Source organism: Ornithodoros turicata, unplaced genomic scaffold (genome assembly GCF_037126465.1).
Source record: "Ornithodoros turicata isolate Travis unplaced genomic scaffold, ASM3712646v1 Chromosome69, whole genome shotgun sequence".
NCBI classification, from domain to species: Eukaryota; Metazoa; Arthropoda; class Arachnida; order Ixodida; family Argasidae; genus Ornithodoros; species Ornithodoros turicata.
The window spans coordinates 436,436-446,949 of NW_026999390.1; the positions used below are offsets into that span (position 1 = coordinate 436,436).

At 46.6% G+C, this 10,514-nt stretch overlaps 1 long non-coding RNA gene across 1 annotated transcript; it reads right to left on the minus strand.

The window, feature by feature from the left end:
- Nucleotides 1–5,066: 5,066 nt before the first annotated feature.
- LOC135374533 (uncharacterized) lies at nucleotides 5,067–9,956 on the minus strand. Its single transcript, XR_010416943.1, has 6 exons — nucleotides 9,893–9,956; nucleotides 8,029–8,224; nucleotides 7,647–7,746; nucleotides 7,393–7,521; nucleotides 7,091–7,198; nucleotides 5,067–5,942 (listed from the first exon to the last, which is right to left on the minus strand). It is a non-coding gene; the product is annotated as an uncharacterized LOC135374533 (long non-coding RNA).
- Nucleotides 9,957–10,514: the final 558 nt, after the last annotated feature.

Genomic DNA, 10,514 nt, shown 5'->3' on the forward strand with positions numbered 1-10,514 from the left:
ATTTGCTGAGGGCGAAATTAAGTACTTGGGACATGTACTCGACGGAGGTCACATAAAACCTGACCCTATGAAGATTAAAGCGGTACAAGAGATCCTCCTGCCAAAGAACCGGAAAGAAGTGCAAAGTTTCCTTGGAATCTGCAACTACTATCGCCGTTTCATAAAAGATTTTGCGCGCTTAGCCCGACCATTAACCGACCTCACGGGGAAGGGCGTACCCTCTGTATGGACAGCTGGGTGTGATGCCGCAACCCTGAAGCAACGCCTTGTGCCTGAACCAGTGTTGTGCCATTTCGATCCAGGTAAGCAGACAGAGATACACACGGACGCGTGCGATTGCGGAATTGGTGCTGTCCTCGTGCAAAGAGATGGGCACGAAGAACGTGTGGTTGCTTACGCCAGTCGCCGCCTCAACAGAGCGGAATGCAACTACAGCACAACAGAAAAAGAGTGCCTTGCCGGTGTGCACGCCTGCCATCAGTTCCGACCCTACGTGTTTGGAAGCACATTTACTGTTGTGACGGACCAATCTAGTGTCGCATGGCTAATGAATGTAAAGAATCCGGTAAACGTTACGGTAAACGTCGGTAAACGTAAGACCGGTAAACGTTACATCCTAGTAATGACGGACTACAACTCCAAGTTTGCGGAAGCCGTTGCAACTCCAGCAGCCACGCATCCTGTGCGGCCAAAGGATTCGTTGAGAATATAGTGCTCAAACATGGTGCTCCGGAGAAGCTGATCTCACAGATCTTAGACAGCACTTTGTGGCAACGCTAGGAAATACTCGTCCTGCTGAAGACCAATCATGCAAAGACAAACAGCTTATCATCCGCAAACGAACGGGCTCTGTGAGAGGTCTAACCAGACCTTGGTGGACATGGTAAGCATGTACGTGTCAGCGAACCACCAGGGCTGGGACGAAAGTCTTCCGTGTGTTTTGTTTGTTAAATAAATTCTTCCCAGCACGAGACGACTGGATACACCCCCTTCTTTCTCCTGCACGGATATGAGCCCACAGATAGTGCAACATCGCTTCGAGCGTGCCCGAAAAATTGTTGCCGAAAGGGAGAGAAATACGCAGCGCAAGAACAAGCAGCGCTACGATCAACGCAGACGGGAACACAGCTTCCAACCTAGCGACTTCGTCTACGTATAGTCACCGGCAAGGTCGAAGAACAGGACAAGGACAAGCTTCTACACTGCTACACACGGCCCATTCCGACTTGTAAGACAGACTGCGGAAAACGATTGGGGAGTAGAAAATAGAACTGGCTCCAAGACAGATGTGGTGAACGTTGCTCGACTGAAGCTGTATCACCCGGAATGGGAATTAGACAACTCAGACAGCGATCCAGATAGTTCAGATGATGCGCCGGAGGACCATGGAGCCTGTGACCTTGGCAAATCCAGTGACTCCGAGGACGATTTTTTTAGTGCCGACGACTCATCGGATGTCGAGGACGATGCACGTGCGAAGGATACCGATGCACATGGCCGGCCTCGTCGTAACGCGCGACCTAACGAACATGCTGACTTTGTATATTACTGATACGCCATTATCAATAGCCCAATGTTTTAAACGCTTTGACGCTACTCGGAAGTCAGAATGAATCCTTGTTATTCTATTCACTGTTTCTTATGCTTTTTGTGCTAGGTACTATGGTTTTGTTGAAGAGTGGGGACACTCTTTCTTCGTAGGGGGGAGGTGTCGCGATATTTTGTATGTTTATATGTTTGTTTGGTCTTTTTCAACAGTTTTCGTCTTCTAGAGCCTGAGTATTCGTATATTATTAACTAATTTAGTAAGCATAAGTTAGAATATAATCCTTCACGCTCTCTTTGTTCTGCTTTCCTGCGCTCCTCTTTCTTCCCTTCGTTAAAGGGACTATGAAACGATTTTTTTCTCGTTTTCATCAGAAAGAAAACACTTTTCTGAGCGTAGAACCAAAATTTTACCTTCGTCATGCGAGGAGTTTTCTCTGGAGCGAATTTAGACGGAGCCGCAAAGGGAGTACAGCTGGCGCCACGCCGTGTCGAGCTGCCGCGCGAAGACACCATGAGTAACTTGACGCGAACCACGATCGGGTCTGCGACACGTCATCATGACGTGTCGTGGTCCCGCCAGGAGCATGCGCCATAGGATCTGTTGGAAACAAGCGGGTTGTAGCGGGGTATATTTGTCTCCTCCCATTAAACTTCTGCTAGTTGCGAGTCTGCATGTCTCCTGTCACATTTGTTTAACCCACCTGTCCGCGTCTCTTGCTGCAATTTCACTCAAGTATGGATCAGTAGGATCCTGCGTATGCGTTCATCGGGAGTGGAAATCTCCATGACGCCAGCTTCCGCGCGGTGGTCGCAGTCTATCGCAGTCGCATCCTGTGGTTTTCGCCGACATACCGAGACGATGTTGGCTGGTTGGTTGCCCTAATTCACGTCAATATCCGCGGAGCATCCAGTGTCATATGCTTCTCAGTGACGAGACGGACAGCTTTTGATGCCAGGAAGCAATCGGATCGCCGGAATGGAAAGACGGCGCGGTGCCATCGACTGCCCGTGTTTGTAGCGAACATTTCCATGATTGCGATTACGAAAGAGACGCTTAAGCTCTTCAACGTACTGGATACCGAGCTCAGTGGCGTTTGAATAAAGGTGTAGTGCCATCACAATACCTGTCCACACCGGTGAAAGAACATCCACGCCTAAACGGCGCAAAAGTGTGAGTATACTTTTCGTTATTGGGGCTAACAAGGTTAGAACCTTGTGGCCGCTTGGGGCCCATATGAGGGAAGAGAGGAAGTGTCCAAAAAAAGACAAAATGGAAGTTACCGAATCTCGTCACCAAACTCAGGTGATACACTGTTGATAGAAATAGACTTCGTTTAGCATGACCTTAGAAACCATGCTTTAACATATTGAACATATGTATCCGTGCTCTTCCCTTCACTTATGTGCTTTCACGTTTAGAGGTAATTTCCTCAGCATAGCAGGAAACCCGTGAGTTGAGACAGCATGGCCAAGAGCTGCAACCAGAGTGGACAAATGCTGTGCAGCCTCCTTCCATATTCCTGTTTGCAGCATTATCTTGCCTCCCATTCAGGCTCTGTATATTGTTCACAGTTTTTTTTTTTCATTTTGTGATTTGATTTCAGTTTACCTTATATATATGCACAATCATATCAGTTTATCATATCATATGATATTGAGGGGGACATTTACTTGATTATACCTGAATAAGCTAAGGTGCTTTTAAGAGCTGCAGGCTTTTGTTCCTTATCTTAAATCATTACTTACGTGGACTTCATCCATTTGCATTCACCGGAACTGGAGTTGCATTCTGCGCTCTTAAAAATGAACTTCACCACATAGTACGCTCCTAGCCAACCATCATCCCGAATGACAACGTTCTCGCCCTAGATTTGTTGAAAACGGGAGGCGTACGCCTTGTGACACTTATGCTGTTCATAATTGTCACAAAAACGGCTTACACCTCCCGTTTTCAACAAATCAGGGCAGATAACGAAATTTTTCGAGATGATGTTTGGCTAGGAGCGTGCTATGCGGCGAAGTTCATTTTGAAGAGTGTGTGTTATTCATTTTCTTTTCTCAAGCCAGGGAAGCCCATGTGTATGGCAGCTGAAGTCCGTTCTACTGCTCCGCCGTCCCCGCGCCGGGTCAGTTTGTGCCTGACTGTCGTCGGGATCAGTCGCCAGGGTGTCGGAGCGAACCGAAAACCGGAACCGAAAACCGAAAAAAAAACCGCTATTTTGGTGCGAACCGGAACGCAATCGAAACCGTATACGTTTTTTTTTTTCGCTCAGGAGGGATACCGAAAAATATATTTAACGGTTTTCGGTCCAGAAAAAAACTTCGCCGGTTTGGACTACGGATAGGCGAATGAAACAGACGTCGTGTGCTCTGAAGTCATGTCATGGATACTATACGAGGGTTAGGGTTACGGTGGAATGTATGTCGGTATAGTATGACCCTTAGGCTCCCTTTGGAATGGTTTATCATTCGCGCACGCACACAGACTTCGAGGTACATGTGACTCTCTAGCAATGTGCCGTAGTGTTCGTTTTAATTTGATCCCCCCAAACTCTCCTCAACTTAACAGCGACCCAAGGGGGCTGCATAACGGCTTCTTTATCGGTATTGTCGCGCAACGCGTCCCTTGTTTGACAACAGCTAAGTTGAATACATTTACGTATACGCGAGGGCAAGCCCGTGCAGAGTGGCAACTCTTTTGTGGACAGGACACGAAGAAAATAAAACGGAGCCGTCGAGCGCGTTTGTGAGTGAAGGTGTTCCTCGCTTTGCATCGTACTCGTGCGGTGGTGCTTGCTGGCTAGACAGTAGCAAGACATTCGGATGGGACGCAATCGCTCCAGCCCAGCAAGAAAGTGCTTTACGTATGACATCACGACCGTTTGTAGCATGCGCTTCAAGAAAAGAGAAAGCCCATTTGAACAGACAGTAACCTACAGGAACCAGGAGCTACCAATTTCACAGCTGTCTATTAATATTAAATACCATGTATGCGGAATAAACGGGTTTGCATTTTGTAACATTGATTTTGTTTTGTGGGGATGAATATTCCCAGCAGAAGCGGAACCGGTTAAAAACCGGTATGAACCGTTATTTTTTTGCTCCGGAGCAGAACCAGTACCGGATCGTTTATGATGTAACCGGAACGAAAAACGTTTCGGTTCGACACCCTGGTCGCACCATGGTCGTGGGGGAAAAGATGAGTGATTTGCCGTGGCGGTTTTTCATTATGTTTGCGCGTTTTTACAGCGTTTCTTTACTGTGCTGCTGTCGAGTTCTTGCTCCAGTCACCTCTCTGACGGACGCAGGAGAAAAACATATCAAGGTGGTCTTTGCTCAAGCGATATGTGCACAGGTACCTGCAATGAAGCAGTTGAAATTTAGCTGTGCAACACCCCTCTATGAAGTGAAATGCAGTTTCAGGACATGACATGCATCGAACATCACATGCACCACCCTGGATGCATCTGCAGGGCTAGCGAACGATGTTCTGAAATCTTGACTTCTTTTCTCGTGGACATTGCATCCGAAGAGCCGTGCCATTGAAACGTTTGCTGATAACCCGTCGCAGACAATGCCTACGACGTGAAGACCACAGTCCTCCAGGGACAGGATTGCGTCAGTAACAAGGTTTTTGAGCATTTCGCCCGTCATTCCTCTCTGTAGAAAATACCCAAATGGCATCTTCCAGTGCGCTGCAACGCCATGAGCACCAAAGCTTCTGTCGCAAGCGGAAGGTTCCTTGTGTCTCTTGGTAGTGATGTGCTTCCACAGTCCACATAGCCAACAAGTTTTCCACTCTTTGTGTCAAGCTGGCAGTGCGTCACGATGCTCATGTCATCAAGCATAATCGTGCACAATTTGTCGTGGTCTGTCGAGCTTTGATTTTGCTTTCTCAGCGTTTCCAATGACTCTCTCGTGAAGCCTGGAAATCCTTCCACTACCTGAAGCCAATTCCGTATTGTCATCTCACTAGGCATGAGAAAACGACTTGCAACAAATTCGTATGCTCTTGCAGAATAAAAATGGAGGGTCGATGCAAAGTTACGTGTCTCTTCATCGTACCTGCGACCTTTAGGATGTAGCTCCTTTGGGAGCTCCTTGAGGGATCCTATGTGTGCTGCTGCTTCTGAAGACAGAAGGGTATCTTTCTTCATCCTTTCAATCATTTACTTGAGGTTCAGAAGTTTTGCATCTTGGCGCTTTAGGTCTTGTTGGGAAGCGTAGAGTCTTTTCCTTGTTTTCCAGAGGTTGTCGGAAAGTCTTTTAACCTTCTTGCGGGGTGTCTCCCAGTAAAAATAGTTATGTTCCAGCCACTCAGGCGGTGGTTCACCAGTCTTTGAGGCAGCTTCTTCATTATCTGTCTCCTCTAATGTTGTTGACATGGTTTCATCCTGCAGAAGGAATAGTGGTAGAGATGTTTGAGACAAGTGGCACATTGTCTGGTTGGTACGAACTTAACATCAGTAAATGTGCGTGCCTCTATGTTGGGATAACATCTAAGCACCTACCCGTACATACTTCACAATACACCCATTAGTAACACATTGCGTTACAAATACCATGGTCTTCATATCACGTTTACAGTCCAGCGGCATACTCACATCTGCCATAACATTAATGAATAGAACTGCTGATTAGTTACTTCAGACGCAGGCTGGGGCAGTTCCACATCATTCCACGCATCACCGATATCACCCTCAACCACACGCTCAGTTGTTCGCTGGACTACTAAAAGATATGCCACCCTGACGCAGGAGCCTCCCTCTTTCGTTCACATTTTGGTGTCGAAACCCGGGAACCCCGTCGGATTAGAAGAAGGGGACAGCTTATGATCCTCCTGAACCTGCTATCTACTGGATGATGGAACGACCTGGACAACAGCAACCAGGAACCATCCGTGCTGTCGCAGTTCCTGAAGAGGTCAGCCACATTGTTAGTTCTCCTGAATCCATTGCCCCAGAAGAGCGGAGGTCTACGCGTGACGCAGCTTCCTGAAGGCCTCTGCCCTTACTTTAATGCACGCGGACGATGCGGTACTGACAGACACATCTTGCGACATCCTGCTTACGGATCCGGACGACGACATAAACATTGACCCAACCAGGTCAAAAATTTCAGAAGAACTCCCGGCATTATTATTGTCGCCAATCATGGAACGTCGACACGGATGACTGCCTCATGAACTTCATCACCAACTGAACACCAAAATTATTAACGTGTGTCTGAATTCACGTGCCTTCATCAAATTGTTTTGCCATTGCCGGGAGTGTGTTGTGGAAATAAAGAGGAGGAATTAAGCCATCGACCAACCACCCTGATCGACATCACTAATATTACAATCAATCACGCGCTCAGTCGTCCGCTCGATCACTAAAAGATATGCCACCCTGATGCAGGAGCCTCTGTCTCATTGTGTTTTACACTTTTCATCTTTGTTTTTCCTTGTTTGTGCCACATTACCCTTCTGGCTCCTCATGTCAACCCATGTGATGCCTTCTGGTTCTTGGGTATACAACAGTAAATAAATAAATAACTTTACCCGTAGCAGCTCATCCTGGAGGGCTCGCCACTCAGCACCTCTGCTGCTTTCATCTTCCACGATTGGTTGATACGAGCTGCTCGGTCTGTCCAAGTCGGGTATTGATTCCTACAAACAAAGCAGTAACCGGCTAGGGGACTATAGCAGAACTCCCTTGCGCGAATTCAACCTTCCCTTGTTATTTAACCAACCAACAACAACAACGACTATAACAGATGCAGTACTTATTGTATACCAAAATAACTATTGTTTGATTATGCTCAATAGGTATAATTACGGATGGTGCATCCTGAACTTATGACCTCAGAGAGCTCGAATGAGAGGGTGGTGTCCTGCCCTACTTCCACTGTCTCTGCAGTAGTGCTCGATAAACTGTCCTGGCCCGTTGCAGATTCCCGAGAGCAGCTTGGTCTGTCCAACGGTGGATTTTCCTGGAAACAGAGGAGTAACTGGCAAAGAGACTATATAACAGACAGAGTACTGTATATTGTACCAAAGTAGCTACTGTTCCATTGGGCTGCATAGTATAATTACAAATAGTACAGCATGGACTCACAGTTTCTGGAAGCAGCCGTGCCAGTGCAGGAACATCAACACAGGGTGGCTGGGACTGCGCAGTACGCAGTGCCTCCAATGGACACTCTTGAAGTACCACCCTATGCAAAAGTTAATATCCCAAGCACTGATATCAGGTGACGTAGTATGTATATAACAAAGACGCTGAAGAAACAGGTATTATCTGAACATAAAAAGTAAGTGGTACCACAGGGACAGCACAGCTCGTGTAAATCAAGCAACGTCAACAACAACTTTGTGCAAAAGTGACACCGGCTAAAGTGAAAGTGACTGAGATGACTGTGGAAGTTGTAAAAGTAGATTTTGAGCTCATAATTCAATGACGTGCTTTTCAAACGTAGTCAGTGTTGTAATCAGTTTACCTGTCCAGTCTCTTCCTGAAAGTTGAAGAGAGTTGGCACAGCGCGTTCTTTCAGACGCACTCGCTCAAGACCACTGTAGAAGCATGACTTCTCGAAGTGGAGTGAGAAAATGAACATGATGCTTGTGACTGCATATGAGCTAGCTTTCATGCTTTCCAACCATTTGGCCAATAGTGCAGCATTCTTTATGGGGAACCTACAACAGATGTGCTACAGTTAGGCAGGAATGTTTTAGCAACATCCAAAACAGCAAAAACGGATGACAAGGAACTGCTTACTCGTTGACAAAGTGCAGCGTTTGGGGAGAAATAGTTGTCACAGATAAGAGCACAAGATGGACAAGTTGTTACAGGCATATGAAACATGTATAAAGGATAGCCAAGTTTGAAAGAGGAACAATTTCACGGATATTCAGTTTTTGTGAAAATGCAAAACGCTAGCTTTGGTGATTTGCGCTATATAAAACATGAACGCCTAGATGTGCCGAAGGCGGGGCAGAAGGGCTGGGGTAGATTTAAAAGCGCTTTAACTGGCGCGCATATCACACCGTCGGCAAAAATGTGTCAATCATGCATGCGATATCAACAGACCGCATCGCCACGCTGTTGTCAAGAGGAATGTCACCTGCCTTCTGCTGATAAAAGAACAACCGATGTCGAGTTAAGAGCATGAGCGTGACGAGCGAACCTTGCAGCCCCCACGAAAGAATAGACTATACAGCAAATTTTCATCTAAAAGTAATTGATTCCCGTTTAGAGCAATTTGAGACAGTATAGAAACGCACCCACACACACGAACAACTAAAAAACTGCTTTTCGTGAGTAAAACGCAGCAATTTTATCGATATTATGCCTTGATTTCGTCTGGCAGACGGAGTGACGCCGCAGCAGTAGCAGACGAACTCCGACGGATATTGCGTCACGTAGTCCTCGAAACATGGCGTCTGTAGTTTTCATCCTCCGGCCGGAGCTCCCCCTCTACTTTCTGTACTAACTCAATATAGGTAAATCTGAATTGGTAGTGAAAGCGGGAAAAAATACAAAATCTGGCCCGGCAACCCTGGTATTTTGATGCGCGAACGAACCTGGGTGTTGCGAGGACAAACACGAATGTAAACAACTTTTTTTTTTACATCGATAAGAAAAGATAGGTGTGTACTAATCACTTACTCGGTTATTCAATATAGGAAAAAGTACATCTTTGCCTGCTCTATGCGTACGTCAAAGCTGTGCACAGTAAGCGAGTTTCCGCCATAGAGATCCTCCTGCTCTCCGAGGGCTGCGCTTGCGCAGTTCCTCAAGTGTCTCCGCGTGTGCCGTACAGACCGCTTCGCATTTTTTGCTTGTATTTATTGCTATGTCGTACAAGAACACTCGAGTTGCATATTTGAGGACTTGAAGGTAAGTTGAACTTGTAGTAGAGAAGCTGAACATAGTCAGAATGTTCCCTATTGCATGACCTGGTAAATGCGTGAGCCATGTCCAGATACACAGGTAGGCGTGCTTTCTGAACAGCAGAGGAGACTGTCGCTGGCGGCACCACACAAGCGGCACAAGCTTTCTACCGTTTTCTTCAGGATCCTGCCAGATGAGCACCTGAAGAAGCATTGTTGTTTCGAGTAGCGCTATACGTGCATATACATGGGTCTGCGGTTCTTCTCATTTATGCATACTTCAAGCGGTTAGCTTTGGATATCATGTGATGCCTAGAGCAAATAAACAAACACTGTCAAGCAACTGCATGTGATGGTTTGCTGGTGCATGGAGGGTATTGTGTGATTTTCAGCACTGTTGCTGCGTGAACATCTGTCCGCATTGGTCAACATCAACTGAGCTGGTAAACACTCAAAATATTAAAAAGGTACCTTGCTGTTTCTGATATTGGGCACGCGGAATTGAACAGTGCGCCCCACTGCACCTCACATAGAGTCACGAGCTTGTCGTATGATTTCTTCTTCTTCCCATTTTTGGATGGATCCTGCTCAACAGCAGGTTGCTGCACCGTGCGATTAGATTATTTTTGTGACGTGTGCAAGTGTTGTTTGCCACGGTGTGACGTCGAGGAAAATGCCAGAAGACACCCCACCGACAAGAAGACGTCTCAGGCCTCTTCGAGGAATCTTCGGACTTCCCACCCCTACAGCTAAGTGAAGTTGACGAGACTGACATAAAAGCTGTTTGGTTAGGTAGCCTGTGCGGTAATTTTGAGTTTAAGAATTTGTCCACCTTGTTGGGTAGCCCGGCGATTGTGGTTTTAAGAAGCAGAGATCACTTTTGTTCAATTTGTCGGGTAGCCTGTATGGCGATTTTGATTGTGAGGAGCAGAGATCCCTTTTGTGCATCTTGTCGAGAAGCCTGTGTGTACCACCCCTGTATTACCTGCATGAGCCCTCAAGGAAAATAAATGATGATGGTGATGATGATAGTTTTTTTTTTCGCTCCCCCAGTGCAAAAATAGTTCCGACGCCACTGCTGACATGAGAAAGT